At 48.1% G+C, this 27,137-nt stretch overlaps 1 protein-coding gene across 1 annotated transcript in view; it reads left to right on the top strand.

Moving 5' to 3' along the window:
• The first annotated feature begins 7,322 nt into the window (after positions 1 to 7,322).
• Positions 7,323 to 27,137, top strand: part of fndc3ba (fibronectin type III domain containing 3Ba) — a 143,505-nt gene continuing 123,690 nt past the window's right edge. Inside the window, exon 1 of the mRNA XM_036554272.1 lies at positions 7,323 to 7,409. The gene's annotated coding sequence lies outside the window, so the exon portion shown is untranslated. The remainder of the gene's footprint in view (positions 7,410 to 27,137) is intronic.

The raw sequence follows: 27,137 nt of genomic DNA on the forward strand, positions 1-27,137 counted from the left end.
GAGAGAGAGAGAGGGGGAGAGAGAGAGAGAGAGAGAGAGAGAAAGAGAGAGAAAGACAGACAGAGAAAGAGAGGGAGAGAGAGGGGCAGAGAGTGAAAGAGAGAGAGAGATAGTCAAAGAGCAGGAGAAGGACAGAGGGAGAGAAAGAGAGGGACAGAGTGAGGGGGAGAGAGTGATGGAAAAAGAGAAAGAGAGAGAGAGAGAGAGACAGGCATGTGCTGTCTTGCCTATTCTATCAGCTTTTGTTTGAATGCCTCCAGAACTGACGCTCAGAGCTCCACGGCTGGAGGATGTGTCTGCATACTGATTGATGCACTCAGCAGAGGTCATGCACCACAGAGTTCATGCCTCGGAGCATACCTTTGTAAGGCTTTCATAAAGCACCCGTGATTGGATATTATGTTATGTAAAAACAATGAACATGAGTAAAAACATGCAATATCACACGGCTCCTTTGTGAAGATGCCATGAGTACTTCCTCCAGCATATCCAAGTGAATTGCATTTGCCTGTGAATGCTTAATTGTACGCCTGTGAATGCTTAAGCAGTTTCATCATGTTCACAAAGGAGATGTGCACTCTATAAAAGCCTTCTGAAGTGACTCAATGTAAAGCCTACTCTGCCCCAACATTGTGGGACTCTCTCCAAACTAAGGGCGAAGGAAGGCTTCAGGTGTGATCTCCTACCTGGGGCTCCTGACTGGGACATCCCGTATGGAAAGGGAGTAGAGGCTCCTACACCCTCTGTGACTGACCAGCGTCAGCGTTCCAACCCTCCACAGGGCGATTACCAAAACTGCATCACGCTAGGACCTTAGTCACACACGAGTTTCATATCAGTTCCTCTTAGTGTGTCTTCTAATGCTCTTTACAGTCTTATTGGGTGGCATTATAGTGTGACAGTCAGTGCAATGGACTTCTAGGTTGAAGTGTTCCAGGTTAAAAATCTGGATGGGCCTAAATGGACAGCAGGGACCCCAGGAGTCCACCAAGTCAATAAAACCCTCCTGGTATCTGGTTTATACCTTTTAACCTTAACCAACAAGAGTGCAGCTGTTGCATTGTCACCCATATTAGTAACATACTGTCACTGGGGCAATAGCGAAAGGCCCCATTAAGGAATTGCTCATGTGTTGGCCATGGGGGCTCATGGGCAGCCTGAAAGCTGACCACTACGCTGCTCATTATCCCGAATCTGAATCTGAATCTGAGTCCTGCATGACTGACAAGTGTGGCGATTCAATTAAGGATCGCCCATCTGCAATCACCTTCCAGCTGCCTTCCAGGTGATTGCCTCTAATGTGATATCACCTTTGTGTGGTTCGCATTGCATCATTTTAATTACAAAGGTTAAGTTACATTACATAATTCTAATCACGAGAAAGAGACAAGGGGCTGAATTTAATTTTACAGCGATCTTTTAGTTTTGATGAACGTTTTTATGTGAAGCGCTGAAAGGTCATAAAGATATTGTCAGCATATTGGAATACATTAGCGACAAATAACAATACGCTGCTCCCGGGCCATCTTTAATTAATGAAAAAATGGTTCATCATGCTAAATGAGAAGCAAGGCAACAGGACAATTAACAGTTGTTGGGTTTTAGTATCCCTTATACCACACTCAAGTGCTTCCACTGTCTGCAGTTCATATTAGGAGTGACAGTAGGGTGTGATGGTTGAGGAGGCGTGCTTGTAACCAGAGGACTACAGGCCATATTAAAATCCCAATGAATCTAGAGCTGGTGTACAAGGAGAGTTTACTTACCATCCAAGTAATGACTGATTATGCACTTCAGAGCTGGGATAGAATGAAAACAAGCAGGCTGTGTGGCTCTCCCAGAGTGGAGCTGGCCTTGGTCGAGAGACTGCCATTCCTTCTTTTAAGAATATCACCCTCTCCTATGATATCCTGGTTGCAGTGTTCTAATCAGAGCTAAACAGTTCTAATATTCCAATGTTTCACAGTTTGGGTTTGTGTAAGGGTACTGTTTGCTGTGGGAGATAGTGTTGCAGAGTAGAACAGTTTCATAGGAGTTATACACATATGCAAACAACAAAAACAAAACAGCATGCCAGATGAACAGAACCTTCTTCCTGCTGTCTTCATGGGCAGCAATAACTTTTGAGGGTTTTGTGGAACTTCTTTGAACTGAACATTTACATTTATTCATTTGAGCTTTTATCCAGAGCAGCTTACAAAAAGTGCATTCAGTCAGGCTAAGTGTGTAGCTGCGTACTAAAACATGCTTAATATAGCTCTATAAACAATCAAACCAGCCTCCTGGGACAACCTAACGTGTGTGTGCCTTCAGTGTTCCGCCCTCAGGTAACATTTCAGCCAGGACCTGCAGAATGAACGGACTCTGCTGAGAGTTCCGGAAAGGCACAGGGGGCTTTCTGCTGTGACAAATGTCCAAAATAAGCACAAACAGGTTCCATGTGTCCAGGCGGCTGAAGACAAGCAGAGATGGCCGTATTGTACACAGGAGTGCAGGGAAGAGGAGGAGGAGGTGGAGGAGGCACATTCTCTTGAGCGAGGAACCGATTAAAGACTTTCAGACAATTAAGCGAGGACTCATGCTACAACGCGAGAAATCCAATTAGGGCGCAGGGGGGAGATTTTCGGGAAGCTGTCCAGGAAAAACAAAGCACGCACATCGGCCCGGCACCAGGGGACCCCTCTGCCTCTGTGCCGCTTGTAAAAAGAAATGTGTACAATGAAATCATAAACTGCGGAGATTTTCCACTTTCGCAAGATCAAAGGTCTTTTGTGGAGCGTAAATGCTTTAAAAGTGGGAGAATTCCTTTTTGAAAGGGGGGGGGGGGGGGGGGTAGAGGGAGAGGGAGCAGCTGGGAAACGTTGGGAAATCCAGAACATATGGTTTGGCTAAGAGAGCCGGTGATGAGGACATCTCTCAGGCAGACAATTATTTTGCTAAGGAGACTTTAACTGACCATGGCAACTGACCATTTAACCACTATCCCCACACACTGACCCCCCTCAACATACACACACACTCACACACACATTTGTTTTCTCTTTGATAAAATAAAACAAGTCATCAATGTAGGTTTTTGTCTGATGAAAAAATGGAAAATATTACACTCATCGTCATCTCAGGGCCGCAAATATTTCAGTGCTTAGTCATCACTATGTAGTCCAGCTTAATTGCATGCTATAAGAAGTCATGCTGAAACAGTTTCCCCCAATTCCCTCCTCTGAGATGTGTTTTTAACGCACGTGAGCAGATTTAAAAAAAAACGTTCGTGTTTATAAACTCGCTGCATCATACCTGGGAATACCCATTGGATTATCTAAAAAAAGAAAAAGGGGGTTTGTATAAGCAACTACTGCTTTCATGCTGTTATGGATGTCCCTCCACAGTGATGTCATCATTACAGGATATGTCCTGGTGGTGGCAGCAGACACGACTTCATCGCTACTATGCTGTTGTCCAAAGAGCGCGATACTTGATTGGAGGCTCTGAGCTTATTTGGACATCGTTTTGTCGGTTCTTTGGTTTTTAATCAACCAATTATTTTGCTTATCCTTTTGTATTTTGATGTGGCACGGGAAAATGGAAAATAGATTTTTTTTCCACATTTCCCTTAAAGTGATTAAAAGGTTACATTCTTGCAAAATGAAGTATACTCTTTTGATTCAATATATTTTCCAAAAACTATATACAAAATATATGAAATATATTTTATAGAAAACATTCTAATGAAAACATTTTTATATTCATTGACTAAAATGAAAACATTAGGTGCCGTACTTGATGTCAGATGTCAGATAAGAAATTTACTCAAACCCTAAGATTTTACTTGTTATGCCGACGCCACTCGAACTAAAACTACAGACAGTTTGATAATAAAATTATCATTTGCTATTGCCCTTTGAATAGTCAGACAGCCAGGTGGACACGCAAACTCGTGCTCATGGTAGTGTATTGGCCAGCTGCAACACAGCGCAAAGTTAATGAAGAATAAGAAATGCGGCACCATGCGTGCACAGCACACACACCGCGTCCTTGGAATATAATGAACTCTAACCAGACCTATTTTGGGTCGTTCTGCTCGTACAAGTCTGACCTCTTATTGCTTCCTGTTAGCCTTTTGTACTTGTCAAAAAAAGCAAACTGCAGGAAACAGTAATTACTCCCTAAATGCTCGGCATTACATGGCTTTAGTCTCGAGTGTGCGCGCGCGCCAATTCCTGCACTGCCTGTTTGCAGGGGGGAAAACGCTGGCCGGTTGGGGGGGGGGCATTTAGGGAGGGAGAATAAGGAGCTGGGCTCAGTCTCACGGAAATATCCCGAGGATAAATGATCTTTCCACGCTCCGTGTGCCCGCAGTTTTCTACCGATATTATAGACAGCACGAGCCTTTCCCCGTCCAATGATGCATTCGATGCATCGCTGCGGTCGCTATAGTGATCTAGTGATCTGCAGCGACTTCACAATGCCAGAATAAGGCAATGTGTGGCTGTTGCACGTTGTTGCTGCAGTACGGCGCCGGTAATGTAGGGCTATAACTGTATTTGCGTCTTTGCAATTCGGGACGTTTCTTCCCATAATACTAGCTTTCCCAGGCCTAAAATTTAGCTATTATTATTTGAGCTATAGTTTTATGAGTGTCGATATAGTGTGGAATGATTTATTCACATTGTCTGCTTGTAAAAATAATAATAATAATAATAAAATGATCTGCCTACGTTCGATGCAGGCCACTGTAAAGTTCAATATACTCTTCGTTCATGTCATTAGACAATATCCGCAAATACCATTGTGTTGAATAAAGACAAATCATTCGTGGTCTTAGAACAATAAAACGCTACAGGTACCGTTCTAGATCCGAGGTTGTAGTTTGCGGGCCTTTCTCTATCTAGCGGTAAACATCGTTACTTCGAGAGCCGCTCAGTGAATCTGGTATGAAAGAACTCTTCCTACAACTGCTCTTTCCGGTGGACGCCAGAAACGGGCATGCTCATTTTTGGGCCAGCCGACGATTTATAAACGTTTGAATCATGTATGATATCATCATAGAAGCGTGCATTTCAGCAGTAAATTGCTGTAACTGTGTGAAAGGGACAAACCTCCCTAAAGCCTATATGCACCTAACAAGGTTATCCTACTCTGCTCATTGCCACAGCCTTTCGTGGCTCACCTCCATCTCTTGTCTTGAATATGGTCAACGGGACAGCATCTAGACGCCAGGCGTTTGAGCACAGGATTGATCACTGCATTTGACCACAGGCCCTGGAGGTGACTTCAGGGCACGGCGTTGCACGCTCATCCCTCCTGGCCTAGCTTTCATGTCTCATCAGCTAAGAGCGCGTTGGATACAGGCGGCTCTTGTGCCCCTTTTTAGAGGGTAAGCGTGTCTTCGATAAGCCGTCTGCGTTTCTCACCAGACGGAGAACCTTGCAGGAGTCTGATATCCTTTGTCTTTTAGGAAAGAATTCTGACTGACCATCTGGAAACAAACAAGAGAATAATCTGCTCTCAAACAGATTCCTCGCCGCATCGTCCACTGTTTGTTGCCAAAGAATGCAGAAACATTTAGTCCGCAAACCCCACGCGATGCTATTCAATGAACTGGTCACCATGACGAGCAGCATAGACCCTTTTCAATTAATGTTTTTGGACAGTAAGTGATTTGACAAGTTGTACAGCTGTTACTGTTTGATCATCGAGATAGTGACGGTGGGTTTTACATGACAGAAACATCTCTGCATTTGAAAAAAAAGTGACGTATGCCCAGGGGAGTTGTTATCTCAACATTACAGAACGTGAGGAAAGTTGCGCAACAAATTCAAACCGACTGTAAATTCTCATTCAAAAGGGGTTCCTTTAAGAGTGAATATGTACGAATATTTACAGATACTTTTATTTAGATTCAGATTTTCTAGGTAATGTCGATGTTAATCAATAATTGTATGGACGGCCTGTAATTCACTTCATTGGCAGACTGATGGTCATAAATCTATGCATTTGATAATTGGTGATTCGGGCAGATGTGCCTTATTTAGGTTAAGCAACCCTTTGATGACGATATTATTTCTCAGCAGTAAAAAATAAGACCTGGCTGTCATGCAGATTACGGCAGTCTGGCAGTTGGCAGACAATTTATCCTACTTGTCGTGTAAAAAAAAACACGCATAGCTTCCATTTTTAAACATTTGCGTACTGGTTCAGAGAACCAGGGAAAACTAACATGCACGAAAGCTATTGAAAGTGATAATCAGATGCCTTATCATGCGTTTTTCATGCCCGTTTTTCCGACATCATGTTATCGTCTTGCAAATGTCGCGCTGTAAGCACTCGAGCCCCCACTGTTAGAACTCGCAGTACACTTTCAGAATGTTAATCCTTTGTTGATCATTGTCAGTGTGTCCGAATTCTGACCCATTTTCTCCCAGGACAGATGAAAGGCGGTAAAGTACGAGTATATCCGACGTAATTTACTGTAAAAGTTACAGACTTGACTTATAGGCCTAGAAAAAAAGTCTATTTGTTAACTTTCTGAAATGACACAAATCTGACATCGTCAATTGCATAATGTTCATAAACCACTCCACAGGCCTTACCAAACGGGTAACGATCCAACACAGTCTGCAGTTTCGGTGGTGTCACATTTTCCACGTGAAAAACAACTTACAATGATAGGGAGCTATGGATAACCTGTTTATAGGAAAAACTCCCGTGTGTTTTATTTACGTTCAAGCAACTCTGCATGATCCATTCCCCGGTGGGGCACTGATTTTGTACCATTTGTCAAACCACTTAACCTGAATTGATCTGGTAAATAAAGAACCCAGCTTTAAAGTGGAAAGTAAAAAAACATGCAAGCAATATAACACACCTTGCTGAAAAATGCTACTACTACATCCTCTACTACTACGATTATTATTATTATTATTTTATTATTATTATTATCATTGTTGTTGTTGCTGCTGCTCCTGTAGTTTTGTAAGTCGTAGTATATTATTGGACTTTCGTACTATATTTCTTATTATTGTTATTAGGAAGAAGAAAAAGAATGGTTGTGCCATTTCATGTCTTATCAGCTAAGAGATACATGCACATAAAACGTTTTTCGTGTGCGTTCTAATATCGTTGTATTGCAGGGGGTTATCTTTTGTAAGACGTGAAAACTGTAACTTTTGCGTATAGCTACACTGAAAAACCGGCTGTAATGTAAACATTCTTGATATGTTCATGTACTCCGTGTTATACGGTAAAAGTGGGCCGGTCTTCGCTCACATGTGCGTTGAGACATAATTGACATGGCGGAATCTCCCACAGAACGGTCTCTCAGTGGGCAGACTAGCTGGGGATTGCCAAAATCATAACTGGGGAAAAGTGGAGGTCTGTTGCTCTTTGAAGATTATTTTTATTGCAGCAAGGTAAGCAAAACACAACTTTTCCCTGTGTAAGTATGCGATGGCACTGTTTCTGCAGTTCGAGTGACATAAAACGAATGTTTTAAAGTTATGAAGTTATTAAATTTACAGTCTGGAGCGAGATGACGCCGGTAAAGTGGGTTAGCAAGCAAGTTAGCTAGCAAGCTAGTGCGAGCCAAGAGGAAAAAGGAAAACTTGGCTTTAGTGGAAAACGAAACTTTGATTTATTTATTAATATATTAAAAATGTACTTGTAGCCGAGTATATTCATACTGAATACGAGGAATGTGTGCGTTTCGAACGAATTTAAAAGTCCGTCTTGAATTCTGGTACTTGTCTGCGTGGTGCGCAGAATTCCTGGCTGTGCAAGTGAAAAGATTTGTTTTTGTAATTTGAAGGAGAGTCATAAAACGAGTGCGCAGGAGATATTTCTTAAACTGTTTCCAGTTTCCCTTTGCTAGCACGAAAATACGCATGATTTAAAGCAAATCTGAACATCGGAATTGCGCAATTCCAACTTTTATTTTGGAACTTAGGCGATGGTGTGATGGAAGTTGTTTTTTGGGGGGTTCAGAAAATTCGGGAATGCAAAAGGCAGTGATTGCGTTAAAGCATTATGAATTTGACTCGCTGTGTTTAGTAATATCGTCTTTGATTACATCAAATCTCGGCGAGTGTTCTGTTTGTTTTATAGAATACCAACACTACACTTAAATAGTATTGCAATTAATGTGTTGGTTCCAGGCATTTCGAGGAGTGATCGATACAGATGTGAAACTAATTTTTCTTCTGACACAGTTGCAAGCTGAGTGCCGTAACGTTAAACGGAGGTGTTTAAACTCCATCATACCCTAGTATTCCAGAGAGCCTGTGGCAAGGTACAGCTTAAAAGAACGACGTGTCTGTTGTCTGGAAGGTCTGAAAGGGTCTCAGTTTGAGTTTTAGACTGAGATTGGAGTTTTAAAACCCCCTTGTAGAACGCATAACCTGCATTATGCGCAGTACTTGATATTTTTCTGTTTTGTTTTTTCTTCAATAAAGTTTATCACACTACTTTCAAGTATCAGTTTATTCCGTAGTCAGTTCAAAATTAAGGAAAATGACTGTCGTAAGTTACAGGAATGATTGGTAGTCGGTGGGTTAGTGCAAAGCTGAACTTTTTCTTTGGAGTTTGCCATAAGTAATGTAGTTCAGGTGAGAACGGTTCTGAAAGGGACGTTTGTGCTGGAATGCATAGCCCCGAGGTTTGGTCGAAGCTCGTTGCCTGGATCCAGGGGCTACATTGGAGAAGAAGCAGCGTTGCAGGCAGAAGAAATCCGATCCTAAATAAATGACGTCAGATGAAATTCCACAGCGGGAAGGCGAAGAAAGTGGTCTTACTTTTGTAAATAAGTTCGGCACACAGATGTCTTTTGATGTTGTTATTTTAACAACTGGTTACCCTTCAGGTAGTGGAGGTGGAAAGCTAGTGGTAGTTGATAACGAGTGTTACGTTTGGATTAAGAAGTTGCAGTTTTATTCATTGAGTCCTAGAGGTTGGCATTTAACTGTGCAGTGACCAGTGGTCGGATATTTTTGTTATCTGCACAAAAATGCAGATAACAAAAAAAAAACAATGCGTGTCGTAATATTGATTTTTGCTAAACCTCCGAATCACCGTCATAAAGTAGACCGTAAAAAAGCGCTTTATGGTTCGTGTAGAGGTCCTGTATCCAAAGCGTGAGCATACACACGCACACAAGTAGTTGATTCTGTGCAGTCGAGTCTTTTCTGCACGCATACGCATTGGCCAGGTATATTAAGGAATTCTCAGACCTTTCCAGCCAGGTGATTTATTTTGGTCTGTCGTAAACCATTGCCTTATTTATTTATTTGCTTCTGACGGTTTCCATAAGCAAAGCAGCTTCTGTCAGAGCAGAGTCCAGGCTCTGGTTATTACTCTGAGATTTTTGGTTAAATGGTTAAATACATGTGATGTTTTACCTGCAGCTGGGCAGATGGCTCTTTTGCTGGAGACCTTATGCCTCTGCGGGCTTTGCTCACCCCACATCCCCGTGAGATAAACCTTTGCTCCGCTTGTTGTTTCTTGGCTAGCCCACCTGCCAGGAAGTGTTCTCGGTTATGGGGGATATTCGTGCATTATTTGGTGACTGTGCACATTTAGATCGCAGATCCCTGCTGGCAGGTCTCCCCCTCTCTCTCCAGATGGGAAGGGTCCGGAGTGAGGGGGTGATCCAGCGCTGCACAGAGTGGAGCGGAGTTTGGACCCGTGACGGTTTTTTCTCAAGCTATCATCAAGAGTTAGAAAGAGCAGCTCCCTTAATGTCTGCTCGAGTTATTTATGTGAAGATAATTACAGCATTGGAAATCACTTCTTTTTTTTTCACCCTTCATTTGAATGCACAAACTTTGCGATAGGGTTGAACCTTTTGGCCTGAAGACAGACAGACACACACACACACACACACACACACACACACATATGGAGCATGAACGGTCACAGCTGCATCGTCGTCACCATTCCGGTTGAAATAACAAAGCCGAAGCCAATCAGATGCATGGCCCAGGGGTATGCTAACAGAGGTGAACTGGTCCCCTAGGTAGACCCCCCCCCCTCCCTAATTAAAGACTCTGTCTCTGTCTGCTTTTGGAAGTAAAAGCTGGAAGTTTAATTTGCCGTACCTTGTCAGAGGAGCGTGTCTTAAGGGCCTGTTCGGGCTTCGCGGATTAGATGAAAGCCAAAGCGTTCAACTAAGATACAGTCATCTTTCCATGCTTTCCTTTGCACCATGAGTTTTAAAAAAGATGTAGGCCCTGGTTGTGTTGTTTTTAGTTGGGGGGGGGGGGGTGGACATTGGCCATCCGTGTTATCAAGAGGGTCATATTTCAAACCAAAGGTTACATGTCATGACAAAAGATGTCATGTTAAGTTACCGAGCGAAGATTATAGAGCAAATGTGTGTGTTAAAGTGAAATCCGAGCCCCTGTCTTTTGAATACGGGAGACTGTTCCAGGAGGAATGCAGGCAATCGGCCAGTGGCAGAAAAAATGGTCTGACGTCGACTGTGTGATTCTTTGATTAAAATAGAGTACCATGTCTCCAAGCAACAACAATAAAAATAGTACGTCGAGCAGGTACGGATTTCTGGCTGAGAGAGACAGGTACCTTGAACACTGTGGCTTTTGTGATTTACTAGTTCAGAGCTTTTGGGGCAGTGGCTGCCTAGGATTGCATTGCTTGCATTTCAGTGTGCAGATTGGAATAAGGATTTTTCAAAACTTTATAATTTTATATGCGTTTATATACTCATAGTTCTTGGGCTCACTCTGTAAAGGCCTTCTCTTCATTGGGCCTTTTTGATGTTGGGGAGGTAGGGCGGGGGCTGTAAACTAGCACCCACCTGACTCCCTGCGGATGCTTGTCTTGATTGGCTACGGTTTGAGGGGCATTCTCTTCCTCTGAGGTCATGGGGTTTACTCCTGGTCTGAGGGGACGTTTCCTTCTGGGGGGTTGGGGGGGGGGGTTGGTTTCCCCAGGAGGGGAAGCTTTCTTTGATCCTCAGTGATGTTATCCAGTGCTGTAATGATAAAGTCTTTGTTGATTTCACTAGCTGTGATGGAGAGGCCGGGGCCCGGCAGCAGAAAGCTCCGCCCGTCGGCTTTGATTGACGGAGGATGGAATGGGGAGCGACGCGCGTCCGCGTTTCGGGAATTCTGGGTTTCGAGGGTATTATAGTTGCCACCAATGTGCGAGGTAGTTAATTTTAGCACCGCTACCCTCAGGGTAGTCATTTTTTGGAAGCAAAGGGAGCCTTCAAACACTTGTTGCCTTCGCTTTTTGTGTGACTGCAGCCAGAGGATGTGTGTACTGCACTCTGTTCTCCTATTTGTAATGCCCTGCCTGGCTGCGTTCCTCCCTGAAGCAGAGGCATATATTCATTACCAGAGTGCAGGGAGGGAGAAAAAAAGCCCAAAACTGCAAAGAACGCATTCTTGCCCCCTGTGATCCTCTGTGCTGCCGCTGCCGGGGCCTGCCCCCCCGTAACCTCCAGCGTGCTTAAAGAAAGGGGACTGTGATAACGTTTCATAAACACGTTGCCTAATGATGTCTTTTCGGCGCCCGAAAGAGGGCCGGCGATGGGTGGGAACAACAAGGCCCTTATCGCAGCTGAAAGCCCCCTCTCCCCTCTCCCCTCTCCCCCCTCGCCCCTCTTCACATGGACAAAATGCAGTCGGAGCACTTGTCTGGTTCTGTCTGAATTCCAGCATGTGCATGCGTGCGCGCGTGTGTGTGTGTGCGCGCATGTGTGTGTGAATGCAGTTGGGGACTAAACATACCTATGGTGTCATTGTGGAGTTTTTTTTGCAGTTAATCCTAATGCCACTCATATTTAAAGTTCAGCAGGTCAAAGATATTTCCACAGTAGTAATGCAAATTTCCATGAATAAGACTGCCCAACAGGCTGCATGTTGGGGTTAAGCACTACAACCTGCAACAGGGGCACGGAGGTGATAACTCTGTCACACCAGACAGCAAGAGAGAGGGAAGGAGAGAGAAGGAGAGGATGCGTTCGTGTCCAGAGGTTCCAGGGGCATTGATAAAACATCTGACCTTTGCACCTCTGCCTTATCAGCCGGCCCTTGAGCCCCCCTGCGGAACCGTGGCCTTATTAGGAACAGCTGGGTGTTTGGCATTCCACATGCAGCGCTGGAGGAATTGCTGGGGGGAGGGGGAGGGGCCTTCCTGCCTGTGAGGTTTGTTGATTGGACAGGGAGAGGAATGCCTGGAGTGCTTGAAAGGAGGGATTCTGGGAGATGCATTTAGTAGGAAATGGGAGCCGTTGTAAAAAGGTAGGGTATTTTCCAACCCACCAGCCCATTCACAGTTCTGTGTAAGCTGTGTAGTATAAATGTTTGATTGAGGTGTAAACACTTACCAGTTAAGCCTACATGTGTGCATAATTTGGAGTATGCCTTTCACAGGGAAATGTATATAAAAGAACAAAACTATCACGAGTTTAACTGGGAAGTAGCCTTTTGGTGTATGATGTAATCCCCGTGTGAACAGTTAGGAAATTTTGAAAATATTTTGCAACAGGAAGGGAATGGTGCGTGTTTCTGCGTATTTGTATATGAGACATGCGCCAGTTAAGCAATTGGGTGACACAGTAAGAAAATTAGATTTGAGGTAAAAATAAAGAGCTTAACAGAATGGGCGGTGACACCGGAATGCTTAATGAGGTTGGGGTGATGATGTCATTACTATAAGCTTAAAATAGCTCTCTCTGTAGCGTTTCTAAATTCCTCCTCAGGAAAGTGGGAGACCCTTGCACCAGGCCTTGCACGCGATGCATGTTAATCGCGGTAGAACCCAGACGTGCCCGGCGTCTGGCCGCGTCTGCCGACCCGCAAAACGAGGCACCTGAGCGGTGTCTGCGCTCGTTAAAGCTACCGAAAGAGACACACTGTCGTAAAGGTCTCCTGTGAAAGCCAATATCGGCCGCTGTCTGTGTAATTCCTGGGGTCGTATGGGAAACGGCATTCCTGATATTGTTCTGTGTGAAGGAACAGCATTGCTACCTCAGTGAAGATAAGGCCGATAAGAATGAGACAGTGTTTTCAGACGCGCACATCTGTGAGACGCTGGGTGCCCTGCGTCGGGGACAGCCTTTAAGGAGGCCTTCCGTGTTTGCACGGCACGCCACCGCGATATTTGCTGTCCGTTCGCAGCTCCTTACTGTTATCTGTTCAATTGTTGACAGTTGATTAAAGTGCGATAAAAGAAGAGCCCCTTCAACTTCAAACCCCAGTACCCCCCCCCCCCCCCCCCCACAGAAGGTGCAATCACTTGTCTGGCGACCGTTTGGGAACGACGGGGACTGTAAAAATCGGAGCCATGGAGCAGAGACGCTCACAGGACCGTTGGTGGAGGGGGGTGGGGGACCGTACCGGGGTTACAGGAAATAACCTGCAGACAATGAAGTTCTCAGTCCTGCTACTTTGCCATTTCACAAGCCACTGACCTGCAGCCTCCAAAAGCACCATTAATGCATTCACATCATCGCGCTGTGCGTTTACAGAGTCGGGGGGGAGGGAGGCGGCAGGGGGTGTGGGGGGGGGGGGGGGGGGGGGGGTGGGGGGCTCCGTGTTTGGTCAGGTGGCTTCCGAAAAACATCGGCTCCTCGCATTAGCATGCAGAGTGCGCAGCAGGAGGAGGGGAAGGAGCGGGGTCGGCGCGCGGCGAGTGGAAAGCCGTGCCGCTGCCGCGCTCGTTAGCGGCCCTTTATGTCTTTGGGTGGGACGCTTTTAGCTCTGGCTGCAGGCATGCATGTGCAATGAGCCCTCGAGAGGGGCGCAGGGCCTGGCACGGGAGGAAGTGTTTATTTTTATGCAAGTTTTTTTTTTTTTTTTACCCCCATTGGCTATCCCCCTGGCGGTTTTTAACTGCTGTTACAAGTCCCGCTGTCCCTGTCAGCAAGCCCTCTGGGAGGGGGGGGGTGGCTCTTTACCGCCCCCTAAAGGAGAAGACCCCACCCTAGTCCCCAGCCCCCTCTCTTGGCAGTGGCAGGAATGCAGTCATGCATACCTTGTCATCGCGGCCTTTCTCATCAGCAGCTTCCTGTTTTCCTCCTTGCCTTGAAAGAGGACCTCCTACAAATCATTAAGCTCCGATACATCCCCCCTTTCCCCCTTCCCTTGGTTTCCCACCTCCCCCCACCCTGTGTGTGAAATCTTGAGGCCTGAATGAGGATGAGGAATTTGACCCGGTGACCTCTTTGGAAACGGGGGGGACGAGAGGGGGGGCCCTATCCATTCTCCACACAGAAATGCGTTTTGCCGCTCCGCGTTTGCGGCTAAATCGTGTTATTCTTTAGCATTTGAAACGCTGATCTCTCTTTCAGCGTCCGCGGCGTTTAGAATGTGGGGAGCTGGAGAATAAAGTACACAGTGGGGTCATGGGAAAGGTAGGAATGCCCTAAGTGGGCACAGGGTAACTGTGAGCCGTTTGTGTGTAACTGCATTTTCCAGGGTATCTGCAGGGGCTACCAAAAAGGGGGAGGGGGCATGACAAACAACCCCTGTGTTCCTACTTGTTTTTTTGGCTTTCTCTCCAAACTGGTGGGGGGGCAGAATTTGGGAGGAGTTTTCCTCAAGGTGCCAAAGTGGGAAAAAGTTTCTTTGAACATTGTTTTGTTTTCATGCTTGTCTTGCCCCCATTTTTTTATTAGTTAGAACTAGCTTGGCAGCACAGCTCAAACCTTTCAGAGGAAAAGGAAAGAATAGCAGCAGTGATGGGGTGTGTTTGACATGCATCCTCATGTTAGGTCTGTAAACAGTTTTCTTTTCGGGAGTTTGGACACTCTCTCCTTGTTTGGGAACCACGGTTTTTAAACAATAAAAACTCAGCAGCGTTATTGACTTGAATGCTCTCAAGTCGATTGGCTCAGATGGCGTTTTGCGGGGCACAGAGGACACTACTGGCCCTTGGTACCAGCCCAGCTCTTGGGGGCGGTGGTGTTTTTGGGGCGGGTGCTTGTTGGGGGGAGAGAGCCGGTGTTTGCGGTCTCCTGACTTTCCCCTGAGTGACCCCAGGGGGAGGGGCCGGCTCTGTTTAAAGGCTTTGTGTGCAGCCAGGAGGAAGTCGTTGTGTTTGTTTAAACTGAGCTGCCCTTTTTTGACGGCGCGCAGCCATGTGGGGCAATGCAGTGGGAACGGGCCGAGAGCAGCTCCCCAAACCAGAGGGTCACCCCGTGACGGTCCTGCTGCAACTGACGCGTCGTGGGTAGGAACGGCGCGAGGCGAGCAACTTTGGGCAAGTCAGATGGTTAGGCTGTGAACACTATGGTCAACTTCCACTCCAGTGGGGTGGAAATGAAATGAAATGATTACACAGCAGAGAGATAGAAACCTAGCAACAGCTGGGATAGTGCAGAAACTGGGATATACCATGTGATGAAATGTGAAAATAAATGTAAACAGGGCCAAAAAATCAGCCCGTTGGTGTGGAGGGCCTGTAGACCACCTCTGCCCGCGCCCCACCTGAATGGGCGTCTGGCCTCGGTGGCTGCGGGTGCGCGGGGGGGGGGGGGCCTTAGCGTATGTCAAGGGCTGCTTCAGGGAGCGACTCCCGAACAATGGCCTCGTTTACATGGGTCCCGTGCGGGAAAAGCAAAGAGTTACACAGCCGTGCTGGGGCATGAATGGACCCCAGTGCAAACACTCAAACGGCACATCAGTGGCCCGCCGAGCTTGAAACAAAGGGTTAAATGTCTGACCTTTGGAAGGCCCGGGACACATTCCTGAACCAAGAGCCGCACCTTGATCACAATGAGGGGCCGAGCCTTGACTGTGGTTTACTGATGTCACGGCCACCGCTTGGCATTCTGGTGAAGATGCCAGGAATTTACAGCAAAACCCCAAACTGGCACAATTCCAATGGGTTTTACACTCTTCTTCAAAGCATGCTTTGAAGTTTAAGATGTTTGCCTCTTGATTTGATACTCAGCCATAGGTTGGCTATGACAACAATAAAATTGTTGCAATTATTGCAATGTTTATACTTAATAACATGCTCATTCAGTTACAATGCTTCTCTTGCACACTTCATAGTTGTTGTCTGAGACGCTGTTAAATGGTGAAGATCTTAGCAGAGAATTTCTGTGTTAGCAGAGCACTCATGTGGTGAGCTTTGGGCACAGGGATAGAAGGGTGCTCTCTCCAGACTACATTTCCCAGTGGTAATAGCTGGTTCATGCCTTTTACAGTTTTTTACCATTGTAAGTTGAATGATGGCACATAGTTTGGGGATTAGCCCCCCTGCACTGATGCTGTACTCCATCTGTCACAGTAATTTACTGATCATATTACGATTGAATTATGGTGTTGCTCTTGGAAGATTTGCCTTCTGGAACAAGTTGGACGCATGGTTTAGCCCTTTCCTACCACATCGAAACTTCGGGGATGAGATGTATTCCTAGTTACTTCTGCACTTTGATGCAATTATGGGCTTTGAATTAAATGGAACAGTTGCAAGCAGCAGTATGTCTTCTCTGGCAAGGTCCCAAGTGCCCGAGATACACCAAGCCCAGGAGGATCTGAAGCATTCGAGCGGCATTAGCCCCTGTCCTACAGGCCTCTTTTCAAGAGTAGAGGAGGCGAAGAGAAAGATCAAAGAAAGCCGAAACGACCGGGGTGACATGGAGACCTCCCATTGGAGACCTTCCTTCCTTGGTGTTCCTGGAGGGTTGGAGAGGGGTATGGGGAGGGAGGTTAAACAGCCTTGAGGTGCAGGTCAAACAGGCTAGCGGGGTCTCTTCTGTCACCCATGTCCGCTGACCCTCTCGCATTCCACTAGCCCGGACCCATTCAGTGCTTCAGGAATAGAAATCAAATGATGACCTACATCGTGCTCTTGTTCAGATCCAAGGATTGCTCTTCAGAAGGAGCCTCAGTGGCCATTTTGGCTTTGAGCTTTCAGTCACTGTGATATTGAAATTGGTCAGTGAGAATTCCCTGCTGTGTCCCTGGGTGCAGCTGTAGAGGTTTAATGAGAGCCGTCGCCCCCTTGGCTGCCGTTGGGTTGAAGGGACATGGAAGGGCTTGCTGCACAAAAACAAAACAAGGGAGAAAAATATCATTCTGGAAGCAGAGCCATGGGTATAAAGTGAGTCATTTTCATGTGCTTGTGGGAGTCTGGCTACTTCCTGTCGAACGGATACTGAACACCAGGGCCAGAAAAAAGCAATCCTTGAGCATTGACCTGCGTGAGCGTACGCTCCCAGCAGCACGACGATGCAGCTTGTTTCTTTTTTAGGGTATTTTTAGGCATTGGTGGCTTTTCCTGTTTATGAATAAAAGCAGTTCCAGATAGTCCATGCCAACACTGGTGGGTAAAGCAGGAATTTATTGTCGCCTGGCACTCTCAGAGCAGTCCAGGAGACACCATCTTTCATTGGCTCTGGCACACAGTTCAAAAGTTGCATTGGTTTGTGGGGAATGGAGTTTTCTGGGGCCTTGCTGAAAAGGATTGTTTTCTGCTGTATGCAGCAGTCTGCTGGAAAATTAATTATGTCTCGCTGCCTCTTAATAACATCATCTTTTCAGTGCATGCAGACGAGTCAGCATGTCTTTGTAAGCATATTTGAAAGTGCTGCTGTTCACAGGGAAAAATATTAAAGATCTCAAACAAAATATGTTTTCTACTTTTCCATTACATTTAGCAGACGCTCTTATCCAGAGTGACTTACTTCAAAACGTGTTTGATGGATAAGCTGTGGTCCTATTGAAAATACGGGAAATGGTTTCAGGCCGCGTCAGGTGTACGTGCCCCGCTGCACCCTGGGAAGAACGCAGTGGCAGCCTCGCGTTCCTCCAGGAGCTGGAGGGGTCCTCCTCATGGCCCGCGCAGTGGCTACGTGGCAGTCGCTGATCTGTCGCTGACTTTAAGTGGGTTTCCTGCCTCCTGGCCCCCAGCCCAGTCTGGCTCCAGATGCTTGGATGGGACTGCTGGCGATGTCACTCAGCTTCCACCACCACCGCTGCTGCCGCTGGCTCCGGCTCGGGCTCGGGCCGGAGGAGGGAGAGAGGGAGGGAGGGGAGTAGGGAGTGGGTGCACTGAGTGGCGGCCAGCCGTTTTCGTGACCCCAGGATCCATCTCTCTCTCCTCCCCGCCCCTTCTCATTATAAACCGATGCTCCTCCTGTTACCAGTGGCCTTGTACTTGGGAGACCCACAGGAAGCGGAGACTGGGAGCACTTCACTGTCCACTCATTGATTTCCACCACGGCTCACGACCTGGCAGCTCGGCAACAGAGGGGGCCAGAGTATTGCTCGCAGGATTTCACAGCCTGTTCGAGTTTGGAGACATCAGGCATTGTTTTTTATTTATTTGTTTCTTTTTCTTCAGAACAGCAGCTTTGGAAAAAAAAACATTTGGGAACTGGAAGTGAAGCCAAGGGTTTCCTTTGAATGGTAGTCAGCACGGGTCGACGACTCCAAAACTCAAACCTCAGATATTAATAAATCCAAAATCTCAATTTTCTGTAATTGTTCACTTGATGTACGAACGCCAAGTGCAACCAATCAAAACTTGATTGAACGCATGTGCCGCAGTGCTCAGGCCCATTGTTAGTAAGAGCCGACATTTAGTCCTAATTTGAGACTGCAATTTGAGCTGCGCACGCCAAGGTTGGAGGCCAGAAAAGCTTTGATTGCCGACATCCTCCAAGACATCCTTGCCCACCCTCTCTGCTTGCCTTAATCAGCCGTATTTGTGCGTCAGGTGCTGTGGGGTTCTCAGCAAGCCTGCGTGTTCAAAGTTATGAGAGAGCTTGTTGCCATTGTCGCCTGTAAGCGAGCAGTGCTGGCTCCGTTTTTTGTAAGCCTCCTTCATCATAAACGTCTTCTCGCTGCTGCGGGAGAGAGCTGGTTGGGGCACAGAAATAAGTGGTCCTAGCTCAAGCTGGTGATGGCTTTTGGAGGGGTGCCACCCGGGGAGCACAATGGCACGGCCTACAACCCTCTTCCTGCCAACGTCTTCCAGACCGGAGCCGGTGCCTGCAGCTCCCGGGGTCGGGCTGTTTAGCTTTGAAAGGATGGCATTGTTCTGCTTGGTCTGTTGTTGCTTCATTTTCATATAATGGCAGCCTGCATGCGTCTCTAGAGTTTTTTTTTCTTTTGAGAAAACGTTTTTCTTTTTTTTTTTGTTTTAATTTTTGGAAGGCAGCTGGACTGGCACATTCTCCAAGCTCATAAAGGAGGGCTCCCTCCTTCACAGGCCCAGAGTTTGGCTTACAGGGGCCCCATGCCCGTCCCCACTGGGCAGGGAGCCTGGCCAACTGGCCGCGGCTCTCCGATAACATTGTGAGGGACAAATTGGGCTTCTCGATAAGGGCCGGAGCTCTTATTAGCCCGGGCACTGGGGTTGTGGTTTCTGGAGCTTTACCCACTGGAAGGGAGGTGGTGCGTGCGTGTGTGTGTGTGTGTGTGTGTGTGTGTGTGTGGAGGGGGGGCAGGATTATACCAAAGTGCAGAACAGCATGACATTCAGACAAAAAATAGGCCTGACACGGAGCTGAGGGATGGTGCAGGATTTGGGGCCAGTGGAAGCCACCTTGGCCGCTCTCCCCCTGGCAGACGAGCGTGAGGGACATGCAAGAGATATTTGAGGAATTATAATTGTGTCGCCCGGGCAGAAATGGAGTGGGGGTCTGCGCGTGGTCTGGGCGGGCACCGCGAGTGCGATCGGGGCGTCAGCGTAAGGCGAGCCGAGGCGTTGGGGGCCCTCCCGGTTTCAGCGGCTGCGGGTTGGGGCCTGCTGGCTCCGAATTCCAACGCTCTCTCTGGAGGAAAAAAAACACAAGAAAATGCGGCCACCTTTTCCCATTAGTGGAGAGTGGGGAAAATTACCTGCAGGCAGCGCACCTTGGTGCATCACCTCAACCACTAGAGCCCGGGCTTAAAAACTGCCTCAGAACAGTTTATTTGTAGCTAGTCTTTGAGGAATGTCGAGGCAGCAGCTAATACCTGTGGAGGCCGCAGGCAGTGGCTGGAGCCTGTCTACGCCCATGGTGCCGAGCTGGCCTGACCTCTATTGAGCATCTCGCGCACGGGGGGAATATCGTCTTACCCGCTCTTTTGGGAAATGGGCAAACAGCGGCTTAAGGGAGAGGTTGCCCTGCCCGTAGACTGAAATCTGAACAAAGGCCTTGTTGGAGAAGGGTTTTGGTTGGGGGGGGGGTGGAAGCCTCTGAATGACGTATTGTAGGCAGAGCCTCTCCCCGCCATGTGGAACACAGAGGCCCTGTGTGCAGCCTGCAGGCCAGCACGTACGCAGGGCAGCTGCTTCTTTACCTGTCGGTTGCTAGGAGTGCCGCTTGGCAGCAAGGACGCCCCGGCATCTCCTGTTTGGCAGCTCTCTCTCAGCCCGCTGGTTTCCGGGAGATTCGATGGGGGCCGTCTTTCCTAGGCAAACCGAATTGGCTCAATGCGTACCCGTACGGACTTGAACGCTGTCACACAAAGTGCATGTGACCTGATTGGCTGCTGAACTTTAACTGAGTCTCTGTGACCTTTATGATTTCATGTACATTTGGCAGTGAACTGGGTGCGTGGTTGGGAGAGAGTTCTGGCCCAAATTAAAATGTGAAAACTCTTTCTTACTTGTAATAGGAATTGTCAGAGGTGGTGTCATATTCAGCTGCCATTACGTAACTGAATTTTGATCCTGGGAATCTATTTTTTTCCCTCGCCCCACATAGCCTTTGCTTTATATTTTCATATTTCATATCCCCGCTCCTTTGAAAGAAGTAAAAATAATAAGAAAGGTTTTATTTATTTGTTTATTTTTCAAGGCAGTGTAGCTAGGGGGAGGGGTGTGGTTTTTTTCTGTGTTTTCATTTCAGATGACATCGTCCTATCACAGAGCTTCCCTTTAGCTAACACTACCCACATTTCTGTGCAAAATCAAAAGGTGCTTTCAACGAATGCACGTTGAAGAACTTTTGCATGTGGTATTGCTGGACTGTAATGGCACAATTGAGACATTATTAAAGTGTAGCAAGTACCCGCTGTTCAGGGGAAAGCACATGCATGATTGCGATCTGGTGTTGCCCGCTGTCTGTCTGTCATATTAATGAAACACTGCTGCTCCTTGCTTGTTAATTTAGGTCACTATTCATTATTACGGTGAGGGAGTTGTTACATTATTGCTAATCATTTTTGTTCATTGACCCTTTGAGTCGTCTGCGAAGTTGAAAAATAAGGAAAGAGACAGTTTCCCAACTCTGCGAAGGAATCGCCAACACCTCACCATGGGGTTCAGAACTCACTGCAAGGAAATGAATGGCCCTGTAGTGAAAAGCTGAGAGCAGTAGTCTCCAAGAATATGGTTTGAATGTTGTTTAGAGGAGCGTTGCAGACAGAATCTAGAACGATTTCCTCGGAACCTCCGCGTGTAGCTTTCACTGTAATCCGGTCAGTTCCCGGTGGGGTTATATTTGTGACCTTACCGAATACCATGCGCCTCTGAGTATACATGGGGCTTTTAGGGGTATCTGGTGTGATTCTATGCTGAGGAAAGAAAACCTTACCAAGCATTTCTAAATACATCCGTAAACACAGGCTCTGGTTAGATATGCATACTGTGATTGTATGGGAAGTGACTGATTACTTTTCAGAGAAAGTTGGCGCTGTGTTGGGCCTGTGTCCTGTGTAGGGGCTGGAGCAGGCTGCAGCAGGAAACAGGCTCCCCTGCAGCATGTGTGTGGCCTTGGTCACTCGGTGAGGTGAGATCACCTCTACAGCCTAGCTGTGCCCAGCTGGAAAAAAAGAGGCTTAGAACCTGTCACCCTGGCAGCAGTGGCCACAATGGGGACAAGTCTGCGTAGATGTTTAGGGTGAGAATTAAGTGAGAATAGCATCCGTCCCACAGCATTGAGGCCTCTCACACAGGAAGGGTTTATTGTCAGCGGAGAGAGTGGGGTGTTCTCTCTTTCTCTCTGCCTTGGTTGGGGTGTGCTCCAGCTGCCAGTCTCTGGGTGGCCGCAGTGCCAGCTGTGAGGGAGAATCCTCGGGGGCACACGCTGACTCACAGAGCAGGCTCCTGTAGCCTTGCAGGCCACACCAGCAGTGTCACTGGTGTCAGTTGGCCTGGCTCTGAAATTGTGTGTTAATCAGCTTTGCTCTTGAACTGTGTGTTAGGAATGTTGACCAGGAGTGTTGGGTGTGCTGACCAGGTGTGTTATGTGTGTTTCTGCAGTGGCTGTAATGATGTCACATGTCCAGTCACCCCAGCTTTCGGCTGCTTAACCCTCGAAACTGGAGAGACACTCTCTCTTTTTCGGTCTTTCTCCTTCTCCCTCTCTTTCCCTTCTTCCCCTCCGTCAGATCTCTCATTCACCCCCTTTCACTCTCCCCTGCTTTCTCACATTCACAGTCCCCCACTTTCTCTCCCTGTCCTCCTCACACCGTATCTCTTCATTCCTTTTCTCTCTCTCTCTTTTTTTTTGGCTCTCCCTCTCTCTCCTACTGTCTGCCTCTTTCACACTCTTTTCCCATCCTGATGTGGCCTCTCTCTGTGCGATAGAGTTATGGAAGGACACGGGCTCTGACGTGGAGCCCAGGTGTCCGGGATGCTGCAGCCAGCCCCTCTCCCTCTCAGCCAGCAGCCTCTTCTCCATTCCATCAGCCCCACAGCTGTCTGCCGGGGTAGTAAATCTCCCCTTTGATCCAGGGCCATTTCCACAGGGTCTCCCCCTCCGCTGCGGGGGTTAGGGAACCAGGGGGACGGTGACCACTAGGGGTGCTTTTCTGAGTTCCCAGACAGGTCACTGTGTGCCTTTGAGTAGAGGTAGCTGGCTCACTTCAGTCACCTCAGTGCACATCCAGCTGTGGAATCGTGAAAGTGTAATCTGTGTAATTTAGCCTGGATAAGGGAGGATTGTTTGCCTTGGGTAAGTAAATAGGAGTGTTAATTATCTACAGTAATAAAATTGAATATCATGTTCAGCGTGGGATAATGCAAAATTTTAATGATGTAACAGGACTTATAAGGCCTCATGTTGGCACTTGAAGAAGGCAATTTAGTTTCAATGAATGGAAATGTGTGTTTTGGGTTGGGGGTGGAGGGAGCTGGGGGGGGCAGGGGGCTTGCAGGCCCAGGCCCATGGCAGAAAAGCCCTGGGTTGCCGTGTTACTAAGCTAGTTGGACACGGTCCAACCCACGACCAGACTGCGCACTGTGGTCTCGGTGCGGTCGAAATCCTCCAGTTATAAACAAAGGAGGAGAGAGCGAGAGCGAGAAGTGTATTCTTGGCCAGAATAATTGTGGGTTGAACCGCGCTGCAGCGAGTCCCCATGACACCATCTGGACCGTGCTGTTTATGAGGAAAGCACAGAATATAACAGTGTCAATACAAGGAGTCAAAACAGCTGGCTTATCATAAATAACCCTCTGCCAGCGGTACAGCTGGTCCCTGCGCCCTCTGCGTCTTATGAATCGGTTGTACGTGAGCGCGTGCATGTATATGCGTACGTGTGTGTACGCATGTGTATGTGCGTGCACATGCGTGAGTGCTGCTGTGTGTGAGTATCGGTGTATGTATGCGAGTGTGTGTGTGTGTGTGTGTGTGTGTGTATGCGTGTGTGTGCACACGTAATTGTGTGTGTGTGCGTGTGTGTGCGTGTGTGCACACGTAATTGTGTGTGTGTGTGTGTGTGCGTGTGCGTGTACATGCATGCGCTCATGAACAGCTTTTTGGCCCATTGTTTTTCCTGCAGTGCTTCTCTGTGCTGTTTCTCAGGATCTCTCTGCGGTGTTGGGTTGCAGGTGGAAGCTGCGTTTGCGGCTCTTTGTCCCTCTCCAGTTTTATCCCTCCTGCTGTATGGTGGTGTTGTGTGGGTACCTGTCGGGGCAGTCAGCTCTGCCCCTCAGGTCAGCTCTACTCTCTGCACCAGAGCACTGCTGAAGACATGGGCCATAATTTGCATTTGCTTAGCAAAAGCAAGAAGTTGCATCTTGCAACATTGTTGCAATATTGTTGCCTTCCTGCCTCCCCATGGTAACGTTACGATAATGTTACGTGCTGCCTTGCCAGAGGGATTGCGTATAGCGCTGAACTACAGCCTGTAGGCAGCTGCTGCATGTTCTCACTGGCCACCTCGGCCCATGCCAGCCCCCTCTCTCTCTCTCTCTCGCTCTCTCTCCCTCTCTCTCTTCCTCTATCCCTCTTTACCCTCCTATCTCCTTCTTTTCCCCTTTTCTCTGTCTTCCCCTCTCCTTCTTTACCCCCGTCTCCTTTTCTTCCTCTCTCTCTACACCCGTCCTTCTCTCTCCCTCTCGCTCCCTCTCTTTCTCAGCCCCTCTTTACCCTCCTCTCTCTCTGAGCGGAGCGCTTGCTGGGAATGAGTGCAGTGGGCGTCTCGCTGGAAAGATGTAATATTTCCTGTTGGCGTTGCGTACCATTTCACGGGTGTTGGGCATAACGGAGATTCCTCAACAGCCGGGTCCCAGAACCCCAGAAGGGCTCAGCTGTCACCTGATTCGATCCGCCCCCCACCCCCCTTCCTTTTGGGCTGTCTCCATGCCATGCAAAGGCACACCTCCCTGCTCTCCGTGTGCCCCGGGGGAGCTGTGTGGGGAGCAGCACCTAGGTGATACATTCAACCTTATTTTTTGGGGGGGTGGTCTTTTTCTCTGGGAATGGTCGAGTGGGACCGTAAAGGTTAATCATTACCAGTGATCAGCCAATTAGAAAATGACCTGTGTTGTTTTAACCCTATATGCGGTGGGGGGGGGGGGGGTCATGCACTCTTTGTTCTTTGTTTGGAGGTGGGTACAGGGTACAATGTCTTTACTTGCTAACACCGTGCACAATTAGTGAAAAAAAACCCAGGGGCTCAGCCTCACAAAGCCGCAGGTGTGCTCCATCCTGTGCCATTCAGACTGCTGACAAGACGATTAGAAAATGGCTCCTCTACGTAGCCTGCAGCTACAAAAAATACACCCTCGGTGTTACTCAGAAAGGCCCTGTGGTTTTTCCCCTGCATGTCTGAGGCACTATTTTTGGCAGAGTCCGCTCCTCTCCAGCCGATTCATGATGGCGCGGCCGCCACGTGACCTCACGTTTTTACCCCCCCGCTTCTGAAAAAGAGCAACAGAAGAGAGGCAAGTGGAGCATTGTGGGAGTGGACGGTGCTCTGGAACCTGCAAGGAGGGATTGTGCATTCCCCCACGAAAAAGAGAAAGACAGACGGGGGGGGTATTGGGGGGCAGAGAAATGCTGATCCTGCCATTCGCCGGCCGAGTCTCGACACGTCAGAGCGCAGCGCTGGGCTGGGGAAAATATTGGCAATGCTAGGGAAAAAATTCACCGAGGAATGATGGGCATTCGCCCGTGAGGCAGACGAGCGGTGTCCTCATTTAGAAGTCGCGTTCACTGAGTCCAAACCCCCCCCTCGCCACCCCGCCCTGTCTTCCGCACCGTGGGGTTTTTGTTTTTTAACCTAGTTTTCAGACAGGTAGCATCACCTGTCCTCCCCCCTGTGAGCAGTGGATGTTAGAGGTGGAGTGGGGCACTGGGTGAGCTTTTGGGTCCGTGTCAGCGGGACCGCCTGTCGCCCCGAGGCTCCTCTCGTCCCCTCTCCCCCCCATGACGTGTCACCCACGGGCCCCCCTATTTAAACGTCTCTACCCGCAGTAGGGAGGGTTCTCTGTAGTGTCAGGAAACCTCTCTGACATAACCCTGAATGAGCGGGCCTCGGGGCATTCGTTTCCCTCAGCCGGTGACTGAAAGGGCTCGACGAGCCGTGTTGCTGCTTGTCACAGGAATTCCAATACGACCTGTTGCCCATTGTAATTAGCCCCCACGGAGACGTCGGCGCGTTCGTGGCCTCCTTGAGGAGCGAGGCCGTCCGCACACCTGCAGGTTGCGCAGAGCGGGCAGAAGTGGAAGACTGAAGGGACGTCTGCGCAGTGGGCCGTTGGGGCTGGTGTTTCACCCCCCTTGCGTTTCCCCTGCAGCAGGGTTTGAAAAGTGTGCAAGTTGTACAGTCTGTACCATCGCCCATTCCATTCAAGACCCCCCTCCCTCCCCCCCCACACACACACACACACACACACACACACACACACACATCCTCGCACACCCAAACACACACACAAGCACAATGGGGAGGTTTGTCTGGGGAGAGTGGGAGCTGAGTTTTGGGAACTTTGTGAGTGCTTTGTGAGCGCTGAGCCCGTTACTTTATCCGGGTCTACCACGCCTGACGGACCGCCCCCCCCGCCAAACCCCGTCCTCACCACTGCAGTGTCAGCCGAGGATCCGGCCTGCCCTCTTAGCACGAGAGAGAGTCTGGTCGTCACAGTGTCGGGTTTCAGAGCGGGGCTTGCCTAAGCGGGGTTCCGGCAGGGTTCCGACTGACTGGCCCGGCTAAACCCCGCAGTAACACCGCTGGGCGGGGTCAGATCAGGACTGTCCGTGACCTGCTGGTTAATCTTCCAGTATGAGGTGGCCAGCATTACCTCACATGGCTTTAAAGCCGGCTGCAAGTTTCTCCCAAGCTGAGGGCAACGAGGACATTCACAGAGCTGCCTGGGTGGTGCTCTTACAAAATAAAACCAAGGGAAAGTGTTCTGTTGGCCAGAGTGAGCATTTCAGAACCAGCCTTGTGAGTGCTGTGGTGAGCCGCGCCTGATAACGTCCAACTGAGCACTTTCCCTGTGGTTCATCTCAGTTCATACTCCAGCCAGACAAACTCGTTCGTCGAAAATTGACGGTTAGATACTGTTGATTTTACACAGAGACATGAGGGGCTTAATGGTCCTTTTTACGAAGTATGCTCACATCCTCCATCTGTTGCTGGATTTAACACCAGTCACAGCCACAAGGAATCCGTGACACAGACTTTCACATTCTCAAAACGGGACGTGCTGCTCCGATGGTACACATGATCGCTTAGGCGAGAGAGAGTGAGACAATTTACTATATTGTTGTTACTTTAAAGGAGCCACTTACATTTAACGCATATTTAAATGAAGTTTGGGTTAACATTTAAATAGTAACATATTGTTACCATTATCCATATCAGACGTTATTATCCATAGTGACTGATACAGGTTACAGTTTTTACATGCTACCCATTTATACAGCTGGATGTTAACTGAGGTAACTCTGGGTTAAGTACCTTGCCCAAAGGTACAGCAGCAGTGACCCAGCATGGAGTTGAACC

This window comes from Megalops cyprinoides, chromosome 20, assembly GCF_013368585.1.
Source record: "Megalops cyprinoides isolate fMegCyp1 chromosome 20, fMegCyp1.pri, whole genome shotgun sequence".
In the NCBI taxonomy this organism is placed as follows: domain Eukaryota; kingdom Metazoa; phylum Chordata; class Actinopteri; order Elopiformes; family Megalopidae; genus Megalops; species Megalops cyprinoides.